Source organism: Pinus tabuliformis, chromosome 8 (genome assembly GCF_031772625.1).
Source record: "Pinus tabuliformis cultivar Carrire ecotype Pingquan chromosome 8, CPIR1, whole genome shotgun sequence".
In the NCBI taxonomy this organism is placed as follows: Eukaryota; Viridiplantae; Streptophyta; class Pinopsida; order Pinales; family Pinaceae; genus Pinus; species Pinus tabuliformis.
Window position 1 is genome coordinate 910,055,762 of NC_142294.1, and position 12,049 is coordinate 910,067,810.

Below are 12,049 nucleotides of genomic sequence, written 5' to 3' on the forward strand. Positions count from 1 at the left end.
TTTTTTTATTAAAAAATAATTGTTTCCAAAGCATACAACTTTGTACGACAAAAATATAGAATAAGGCCTCCACCAACCATGGAAATCCAAGTTTGAAATTAACACTACCAACTATGGTGTATTCTATTATGGCAAATATATTTCCTTAGATATTGTCTCAAAACTAGCAAAATTTATAAAACATATTAATATTCAAAAAAATTTAATATGCCAACCAATAAAGAACCACTTGAAGAAAGGATGAGAGCCTTGAATTGAGTTTGATTGGATTCTCTAGATATGTGTGTTGTGTGTTTATTATATGTCAACCAATAAAGAACCATTTAAGAAAGGATGAGAGTCCTGAATTGAGTTTGATTGGTTTTTTCTGGGTTTGTGTGTTTATTTCCTGTCATTACTACTACGAGGTTGCCTTCTTGTTTAACTTCGTAGAAAATGGGAGTTTAATGCAATGGAGGGTTCTAAGATTGATTGCCATGCGGTATGTCATGCAAAGTCTACTTAATATTATCAACCTTGATTGCCACCACCCCAATCTATTCTACAATCGCTGAATATTTGGCTCATTAGGCTTGCATTTGAGCATTCAAACCTTTCTCCATTTCTCCAAGAGAGTGAACTTGAACTGTTGCCTTGACTATGTGCTTCATCTGCTCTCGGTTTTAAGGTGGAGTCACCCATGAAAGTCAAGTAAATTCACTCTCACAAGGACCATGATGCCTTTAAAATATGATTTTCCTGTGTTTAAATTAAGATTTTTCAAATTATCCCACGAGTCAGTGACCATTCTTCAAAAGGGAAAATTTCAAAATATGAAATCCCGGATGAATAAAACCGATGTCAAATTAGACTATTCCATGACTCATAGCTAGCGTTAGTCCATGGTAAACCAAAGAAAGAAAAAAAAATTGAGCAAATCCTGAAAATGCAATGCAGTTCCACCTGTGCGACCAGCGTTGTTGGATTCATGGGTAACTCGACTGCAGGAATGCTATGAACAGAATCATTTGCCTACTCACATCCCATACCGTTAACCGCAGACACCTACACGCATTCAACACGGCTGCTGTGTATTCTTTCTTTTGGAATCGAAAGCAGAAGGATAAATTCCTTCTTACAGGATTCAGCCATACCAAAGTCCCTTTGAGCATCGCGGTAGAAAATACAGTGGTGAAGCTGGGTACCATAGCTTTGGAAGCGAACACACAATACGAGGAAGGGAGGTTGAAGGAGGCATTGCCCATTTTACCATGGATTCAGTTGGGCATCGACACCTGCGTTCGACTATTGCAGGAATGTGCGAATGCAGGGACTCTGGCGGAGGGAAAGCTCCTTCATACCCACATAATCAAGGCTGCGTTTCGCCCTGATATTTCTCTGGGAAACCATCTTGCCAACATGTATGCGAAGTGCCGTTGTTTGGAAGATGCACGCCAAGTGTTTGAAAAAATGCCTATGCGAAATGTTGTCTCGTGGAATATGATGATCTCAGGATATGCCAGGTGCGGGAGCGTAGGCTGGAAAGGCGGTTTGCTTTCAAAGTTTGCTGATGGAGAAGTTGATTTCTACAAAACCCAAGTTGAGTCCTTGAAGCTTTTTGGCCGAATGCAACGAGATGGTAAGAAGCCGGATAGGATTACGTTTGCTAGTGTCCTTGGTGCATGTACTGTTTTAAAGGACATGGAGCAGGGCGCGCAGGTGCATTGCCTGATCGTCAAGAGTGGATTTGAGTCCAGTGCTTTTGTGGGGAGTGCCCTTGTTGACATGTATGCCAAATGTGGGAGTTTAGAGGATTCACGGCAAGTGTTTGATAAAATGTATAACAAAGATGTTGTGTTATGGAATGTGATAATTTCTGGCTATGCGCAGAATGGTTATGTTGAAGAAGCTTTGAAGCTCTTTTTACAGATGGAATGGGCTGGCACAATGCCTGATGAGTTCACGTTTGGAAGTCTTCTCAGTGGATGCGGCAGCCTTTCCACTCTGGATCAAGGTAAGCAAGTCCATGTCCATGCTATTAGGAATGGAGTTGAGTTTACCGTGTTTGTGGGCAGTGCCCTAGTTGACATGTATGCCAAATGCAAAAGCATAGATGATGCGGCAAGAGTTTTCAGTATGATGCCTGAAAGGAATGCTGTTTCATGGACCGTTATAATTGTAGGCTACGGTCAAAATGGGCTTGGTGAGGAGGCCCTTAAACACTTTTGCCAAATGCAAATGGAAGGAGTGAAGCCAGATCAGTTGACTTATGCCAGCATTTTAAGTGCATGTGCAAACATGGCTGCTTTGAAAGAAGGTAGACAGGTGCATGCCCACATGATGAAGAGCGGTTTTGAGTCACATCTCTCTGTGGGCAATGCCCTTGTTACTACTTATGCCAAATGTGGAAGTATAGTTGATGCCCATCTGGTGTTCGATGATATGCCTGAGCAAGATGTGGTTTCCTGGACTGCAATAATTGGAGGGTATGCCTATCATGGTCATGGGAAGGAAGCCCTTCAACTCTTCGAGCAGATGCTTCAGACAGGCATGAAGCCAGACTACATTGCATTTTTGGGTGTCCTTTGTGCATGCAGTCATTCAGGTTTAGTGGATGAAGGTTATCGATATTTTGATTCAATGATTCAAGATCATTGCATTGAGCCGAGAGCAGACCACTATGCTTGCATGATTGACCTTCTAGGCCGTGCTGGCCGTCTAGTTGAGGCAGATTACCTTATTAAAAACATGCCGTTTGAACCAAATGCAAGTGTATGGGGAGCATTGCTTGCTGCTTGTAGAATTCATAATAACATGGAACTAGGAAGACTTGCAGCAGAGTGCCTTTTTAAGTTGGAACCACACAATGCTGCAAATTATGTGCTGATGTCAAACATCTATGCTTCATCTGGCAAATGGGATGATGTTGCTAGAGTCAGGAAAATGATGAAAGACAGGGGAATAAGAAAAATTCCAGGTTGCAGCTGGACTGAAGCAAAGAATAGGGTGCATGCATTTATTGTAGGAGATAGATCTCATCCACAAGTAGAAGAGATTTATGCAATGCTGGAAACACTATCTGAGCAGATTAAGAAGGCAGGGTATGTGCCTGACACAAACTTTGTTTTACATGATGTGGAGGATGAATATAAAGATGATTTTCTGAGCTATCACAGTGAAAAGCTAGCGATAGCTTTTGGTCTTATCAGCACACCCAGTGGGATTCCAATTAGAATTGTCAAGAATCTTCGTGTCTGTGGTGACTGCCACACCGCCATTAAGTTCATTTCAAGAATTGTAGAACGAGAAATTGTTGTTAGGGATGCCAACCGTTTCCATCATTTTAAGGATGGAGTGTGCTAAGTTTTGTTATGAAAATTATTATGGTATTATCATTTCTCTGTCATGCAGAAAGCAGACAACATAGTTTTCATATGATGCCATGCATGGATTTTCATGGAATGGTTTTTGATAAAAATGAAACAATGGTAGGAATTCTTTGATACCCGCTCACATAGACTGAGAAAATTGATGTATGTACTCTGTCATGTGCTACAACTCTTGGAACATAAACTGGCAAGCATTTTGCCATTATATGGACCTGGGAAATGGTGTATTGTCTTTCAGAACAGAGGAATTCAAAGATGTTGAAAAGGGAAATCAAAGAAGAATTGAGACTCCTTCAAAAAGAGATTTCAAATCAGTATGAATTTATCCTTAAAGAGTTGTTGCCTAAAGTCAGTAGGAACAACTTGAGAACAACAATAAGAGAACGCCCAAGACATGTGTTGTAGCAACAAGAGGCGCCTTAAATTGCCAGGTTCAAGGTCATTTTGCAAAGTAAAGCACAAGGAGAAAAAGGTTATCACCAAGATCACATCTATCATTCTTGTTATAGCAAAGCACCAACAATTGAACCTACACACGAAAACTCCTAACCTGCAGAAATGATCATCTATCACCAGCAGGGTGCAGAAAACTCAGCTGCAGCTCAAAAGGCATTAAAACAAGGTAAGAAAGAGCTCAGCTATATGTTGATATTTTGTTACAGATATTTAGAAACGGTCATTTTATTATTGGATTCTCAGCTTTTCCATTATCTCCAGATGGAAGACTATAAGAATTATTCTTCATTATTTGCATTCTTTGAACTATTGAAAACACTTCTCCGTGGTGCATTTGTAGGTTTTTGTTTGGTAACCTATTTCATTTATGCAGGTTCTATTATGTTGTCTTATATAGTTAATATGCACCTGTGCCAAACAATCGACACAACATAATGCAAAATCTATGTAACTCATTTATTTTTTTGTTTGTTTCTACATCCTTGTGGGTTCGTTCCTTATGGGTTCACAAGGCTAATGCCAGGTGGGCCTAAATGATTCCTAGGGCATATGGAGGGATAGCCAATCCCAGTTTAGTTTTTATTATATAGTATACATTAGTTTGCCTACAATAAAACCAAAAGAATAGTATACATTAGTTTACCCACAATAAAAACAAAAAGGGCCTTTTTATACACGTCAAAGTCTATATATATTTATTGGCTATATTTCAAGCCTGATAGACTTTCCTTCTTCATAGCCATGTTGACTGCTTTATGACACCCTCCTTATCAAGCTTAAAAATCTCTCTTGAATGGCATAAAATCTTCAAAAACCCACTCAAAACATTTGTTAATATTCATGATTGGCTATATCAAATTTGAAGACTTACTCAAGACCAATAAAAATCATCACAAATACATTAAGAGGAAAATACATGCAACATGTTGGCCTTTCTACAAGTGTATTTTGGTCAATAATTCCTTTTGACTGGAGAGCTATGTTGCAGGAAATGTGGCCCCCTTACGTATCAGCTGCATTTCCATATTGAAATGCGATTGAAATGCGCTTGAAACACGTTTCAGTTTGTATGAAATGTGTTTCACATGTGGGAAACATGTCTCATACAAACTAAAATGCGTTTCAATGTTTGTACAACGTGTTTCCAAATGACCTTTGTCTGATTTTCCATTGATTTAATTGTTGGGGTCCGCATTTTTGGTTTTAATGCCTAATTAAAGGTTAATTATGAATCAATGAGACTTCTGGAAACCTTTAAGACCAAAGATTTTATTTAAGAGAGGGTTTTACTCTCAATTTGCACTAAAATGTTGGTAATTAATGGTAATGTCAAATATGTATGCGACAATCCATTGTTTCAGGATGTTTGAGAGTGGTTCCAACCTCATCAGACTTCATATGGAGAAAGTAGAATTTCATACCATTCAAAATTCAATAGACTTAACTGTTTCTAGGATTTCAGGATTGTAGGATTGTAGCATTTTCATTAAATTCTATTAGATAATGACATAATGGAATTGACAGTTAATCAAGAGCACCAAGCCCTTTATGTACCTCGATGTTAGTGATGTTTCTTGTTGGACTCCTCTGTTGTGACCTTAGCAAAAATGTACCCTTCATTGATTAGGCATGCTAAGCTTTTTGTACCATATTTTAAAGCTTGGATTAAGTAGTTTCATCAAAATTGAGTGGTGTTGATTGATGATCCTAGAGGATTGAGGTAGAGGCAAATGGTGATAATTATGATGAGAATCTGAATATAAGCAATGGTGAAACATTGTGTGTCATTTAAATATTCTTTCTCATTTATTCATAGTGATTTGAATTTCTTTCCAAGTTTCGATATATATATATATATATATATATATATATATATATATCTATATCAAGTTTCCCTGTATCCACAATTTTGGGGGTCATGTTTCTAGTGCATTTCTGTTTTGGAAATGTGTACCCATTTCCCCCTATCATGCAACTTAGCTAGAGAGGGTACATAATTGCTTTACAAGATCAACTTTAATTCCAAAAGACCTTCAGCTAGGAGGCCACGACTTGAGGATATTTATATGTAAAGATTAAGTTAACTTATCCATGTCTATATTTTTGTTGCTTCCAAGCCTATTAGACTAGCCTTTTTCATGATAGATCAAGTTGATTGATTAATGACATCCTCCATATCCATCTTACAAATTAGTCTAGAACAACATAAAACATAACAAAAATCCACTTACAATAATTGGTAATATTCATGGCTAGCTATATTGCGTGCTGCCTAGAAATGTCTCTTCTCTGTCTGACTACATTCTTTCCATATGTCTATCGTTCAACTTGCTCAACTATGTTGAAAGCCTATATCTTCATCTTTATACTTTTAGCTTAGAATCTATTTTTGAGATATTCCTAGTCTAATTCATGCACGAGATACACTTTTTAGCCTCAGTTGCTAAATATGAGACTCACTTTTTTACTAAAGTGAATTAAAATATAGAATTGTTTTTTTCAAAACTAGAATTATGTTTTGAAAATATCTCGAACTGTTTCTCACATGTTCACATTGAACCTATGCAAAAGCTTCTATTGAAGCTCTAATTCTGAACACATTGATCAATTGTGAGCATTTGGAGTTTTTGGAGCCACAAGCCAATGTGGAATGAAAATATAAAATTCTTCAAATAAAGTTCATTTTCTTTATTTTCCATTTTATTTTTATTTATATTTCACTTTCATTTTGTTTATGTTTTCCTTTCATTTCCATGATGTTTTCCCTTTTACCCTTAAATTTTCCATATCATCATTAATTGTTTTAGGATGTTTGATAGGGGTTCCAACCTCATCGGAACTCATATGATCAAAATAGAATTCACATCCCATCCAAAATTCAATGAACTTAACAATTTTTAAGATTCCAACAAACTAAGCTGGATTGAACCAAAGACAATGCACTAAACCATTAGAGGATGCTAAATGTCACCCTGCTCTTCTGCTACATGTCACTTACGAAACAAACACCTGCTGAAATAGAGATGCCAAAAATAATAATTCCAACTCCTAAAATAAAGGAGTTCCAGAATATGAAAATAACTTCTCTAGCAATTGGAGAGAAGGCCTAATCAATATTATCAAAACTAGACTAGTCATTGAAACGATTAACTCTGAAAATGTGAACTAGATCGTAATTGGCAAAAATTTAGACCAAAAAGCCAATTGACCAAAAATAAATAAAATATCCAAATTTTGTAAAAAAGCATATATATTCATGTGCATCCATATGAATCCAAACCATTATACGCAAATATGTGAAGTTTCTAGTGTATATAGCAAGCAAGGGTGCATATAACCAAAATAGCATAGAGTGCAATCCATATTTGAACCAAAAATACAACAAAGAGGCTCCAAATGGCCTCTAAAGTCCAAAAAAAAAATCATGCTATAACAAATAACTCATGTTATCAAAATCCCGCCTGTATGGGGATCCTCATCATCAATATCACCCACTAAGCATAGTTTTTAAAAATTAGTCGGTCTGAACTGGTAACTGGTCAAACCAGCTGGTCAGCAAGGTCAAGGTAATGAATGGGCACACAATTTGGCTTTGTTTCTGGTTAGGTACCAAATCAATCGGCTCTGCTCCAAAATGGAATGGTTCATCAAGATACTTGCATGGCGAGGAGGGGGACCCATGGGTGGTTTTTTAAGGTGGTTTCTAAGGAAATCAAGGGTTTTTAGGTGATTGCTACTTTTTATATTGAGATAGCAAAGGAGTCCGAGGAGTCCTCAAACTTTGAGCTAGATGATGTTTATATAGCTTGGTGATGATCCCATGTGTAGTTGTGGTGATGAGTTTGATTTCGTATTCCTGCATGGATTACAAACAGTGAATAAGCTATGCTTGTACAATATACATCGTTTGAATGAGAATAAGACTTTTTTGGTGTTGAGAAGTTTGTATGACAGGGTTCATGAGCAACATTTTGGTGAGGAGAAGAAGAGAAAAGTAGCAGAAGAGGAACATAATTGAAGTAGAAAAGCAAAGAAGATGAACAACAAACATGAGGGCATAAATTAATATCAAGTAACCAACAAACTTGATTTTGTAATGTGATTGGGAGATTGTAGTTTCCTTTCAAGTTGTAGCTTGATAAAAAAATAAGTTGTAGCCTGTTAAGTTAGGAGCCTCTTGTAGGTTGTAGCTTACATAAAATTTTGTGTGAGTTGAGACTTCCTTGAGGTAGCAGCGTCCTATAGGTTGGAGCCTACAAAAAAATTGATGTAATAGGGGAGTAGGAGCTTGCCTTCACATCACTTTCAACAAAAAATTTGCAGTTTTCTCCCTTATGGGTTTCCACTTGTATTTGGTGTCTTCATGTGTTGCTTGTTGAATGTTGTGTGAATGCTCTTGAATTCTTAATAGGAATATGCAAATGTCTCTTTCTAGTCACTGCAAAAGAAACAACTAACAATTGAACATATACATAAGCCATTAGTTGCATAAGAAAATATTTGAAAAAAAAAGATTAAGTTGAGCTAAATACTAGAAGAAATGTAAAATTGCTGATTCGCCGCTGCCTCTTAGTAATTTCCACACATTTATCAATTGGTATCAAAGACGATTTCTTCGGTATCAGTTTAACAATTGGAAGGAGGTCTTGAATCATTAGACTGGCTAGTCAGGAAGGATGCTCAACAAATAAAGCCCCTCCGAGTTTACTGGTACAAATTATGCCTTCTGGAAAGTGAGAATGAAGACATATTTAATGTCTCTTGAAGTAGAAGTCTAGGTTGTTGTGTTGGTAGGGTATGAAGAACCAAAGGAAATGAGTAGTGATAAAGATGACAAACTGGAATTTACAGCCAATGCAAAAGCTATGAATGCACTTCTTAGTGGATTAAGTGAATTAGAATTTATTAAGGTAATGCATTGTAAAACAACTAAAGCAATTTGGGATAAACTGCAAAATATCCATGAAGGAGATGCCAAAGTAAAGATAGCCAAATTAGAAGTATATAGAATGCAATTTGAAACATTAAAAATGAATGAAGATGAAGATATTGCTAAGTTCTTTCTAAGAGTATATGAAGTTGTTAATGTCATGATGGGTCTAGGAGAAACACTCAAAGAGAGTGTAATAGTCCAAAAAATACTGAGGTCATTACCTTCAAAGTTTAATCCTAAGGTTTCAACTATAGAAGAGACAACCAACTTTGAGACTCTAAACAAGGATCAACTACTTGGTTCCTTGACAACATACAAGATGAGAATTTCAAAAGGAAAGTCAACTACCAGAGATGCAACTTTTAAGGAAGACAAGCCTACAAAAGACAAGGAATGTTCATGCTCAGACTTTGATGAAGAAGAGGCGAAATTTGTTAGAAGATTGAAGAAAGGTATAGGTAAGTACAAAGGAAAACTCCCATTTAAGTGTTTCAATTGTGGAAGAGTGGGGCATTATGCCTCCAAATGTCCTTATAAGAAAGAAGAAAATCAGTCTAGAGGGAAAGAAAAGAACAAGTCTAATAAAATGCAAAAAGAGAAAAAGTTTAAAAGGAAAAGCTTTTATGCTCAAGAAGATAGTAGTGTATTTGAAAGCTCTAATGAATCCACTAGTGAAAATGGAACTAGTGAATGCATTTTGATGGCCTTAGAATATCTGGAAAAGGAATACAAGGAATATGAAGAAGAAGGTGAGGTAGATCTTGAGGGGGAATTGATCAATTCCCTGGAGAAATAGATAGACTTAAATAGAAGAATAAGAAGTAGAAAGAGATTTTGTTAAAATATGTAAAAGAAGAATCAAATTCAGAGGAAATTATTAAGATGAAGGTTGAACTTGAAGAAGAAAGAAGGTGGAAGATATTCTGCTGCAACAAATAAAAGAGAAAAGTCAAGAGTGAAAGATTGGAAGAAGAAGTGGTAACCCTGAAGAAAAAGTTGGAGAAGGCACAAACTGATTTGAACATGAATATTCAACACATAAAAGGATCTGAAAAACTGGATGTGATATTAAATGCTTAGAGGTCTCCACTTATGAAGGTTGGGCTAGGCTATGAAGGAGAATCCAATGAAATTAAGACAAAGGACAAAAAGACAATTACTTTTGTAAAAGTTGTTAAGGGAGACAATGACAGTCCACATCAATATGAGAACAAGAAGTTGAACAACACTTCTGCATGAAAGGAGCAACAACAAAGAAGCACTTCCAGCAAATTGCAATAGACAAAAGGAGTGGACAAACAAACAACAAACTATCAGAGACCATACTTCTTCAGGAGACAAGATTATCAAATGCCAAGATGGTTATATCCTCAAGTGTCATCCACTACTAGGTATGGAAACTTTTTCTATGGGTATTGTTACCGTTGTGAAAATGTTGGACATAAAACTATAAATTGCAAAGTTATGTTAGAAGAAATGAGTCGAGGAATCCTAAAAGAACTGAGGCTAACAATAGATTTGCAAACATCAAAACAAACATGAATCTGGACAGAAACCCATTTGCCCCTCTCTTTGATATCATTGAATGTTTCTACTATCACAATTTTGGGCATAAGTCATATGAATGTCAGCTTAAAAACAATAGATCACAATCTCAGAACAATTGCAGAATAGATGAATGTATGCAGTGGAGAAAGAAGAAAGAAGAGAAGAAAGCTGATAAGTGTGGCCTAGTTCTATATGCTCAAGATCAAAACAATAAATGGTATGTGGACAATGGCTTCTCTAGACATATGATAGGAGATAAAAGCAAGTTTGTATCCTTAGATGAAATAAAAACCGGAAATGTCACATTCAGAAATGATGAAGCAGGAAGAATTAGAGGAAAGGGTATAGTCAATCTGAATAATGGAAGAGGAAAGGCTCATGATGGCCCGAGACATAATTTGTCGAGTGTAAGTCAGATGTGTGATAGAGGATGTGGTGTTCTCTTCAAAACTCAAGATTGTGAAATCAGGTCAACAACTACTGGGAAGGTTATGGATAAAGGAGTTCGAACAAAGAATAATGTATATATTTTAAGGGAGGATAACGAAGAGTGCTACATTAACAAACAAGACGAGTCTTGACTATGACATAGGAGATTGGGCATCTCAATTTTGATCACATCATCAGGCTTAGTAAGAAGTTAGCAGTTAGAGATCTACCAAAGATGAAGAAACCTTAAAACTCTACTTGCAAGTCTTGTCAAATGGAGAAACAGACTCGAACTTCATTCAAGGTCAAGGATAAGTTGTCAAGTAGCAAGCCTTTGCATTTATTACATATGGATTTGTGTGGTCCTTCTAGAACAGAAGTGCTGGGAGGAGAAAATTATTTCATGCTAGTAATTGATGACTATTCTAGATTAACATGGGTAGCATTCCTTAGAAATAAGTCAGAAGCATTTGAGAAGTTCAAAATATTCAAGGTACTACCATAAAAGCAAACAGTGTGCAAGATAAAGTGTATAAGGCCAGACAGAGAAGGTGAATTTACTTTCGATGAATCTGTAGAATTTTGTGATGAACTTGGCATTAAAAAACAATATACTATTGCAGATACACCACAACAAAATGGAGTTGCAGAGAGATAGAACAAATATGTTTAGCAAATGGCTAGAACCATGATGCAAGAGAGAAACATTCCTCAAACCTATTGGGCAAAAGCAGTACACACAACAATGCATATTCTCAATAAGGCACATCTCAGACCAAATTGTGACAAGACACCATATGAATTATGGCACGGTAAACCAACTTTAATCAAACATTTTAAAGTGTTCAGAAGTAAATGCTATATAAAAAAAATGATGAAAAGTTGGGAAAGTTTGATGCTTGATCAAATGAAGAAATATTTTGGGATACTCTTCAAAAAGTAAGGAATACAAGTGTTATAATAAACGAATACATAAGATTGTGGATTGTATAGATGTAAGGTTTGATGAAGAGTTGCCTGATAAGAACAAGAACACAGGTTTTATCAATCCTCCAGATCATCACCATGACAGTGAAGAAAATGAAGTACAAGATGAAGAATCAGAAAATACAGACTCATTCAAAAGGTCCCTCAAGGCATGTCCAAAATAATCACCCTAACTATCAGATTATTGGAGATAAAAGTGAAGGAGTTCAAACAAGGAGGCAACTTGCAAAGAAAACATACCAAGCTCATATTGTTATGTTGTCACAAATTGAACTAAAAAACTTTGATGAAGCAAGTAAAGACAAAAATTGGATAGATGCTATGAACG

The 12,049-nt window shown here is 36.3% G+C and overlaps 1 pseudogene; it reads left to right on the forward strand.

Annotated features, from left to right (window-relative positions):
* Positions 1 to 361: 361 nt before the first annotated feature.
* On the forward strand, positions 362 to 3,670 carry LOC149238494 (putative pentatricopeptide repeat-containing protein At3g23330 pseudogene; annotated as a pseudogene).
* The last annotated feature ends 8,379 nt before the right edge of the window (positions 3,671 to 12,049 follow it).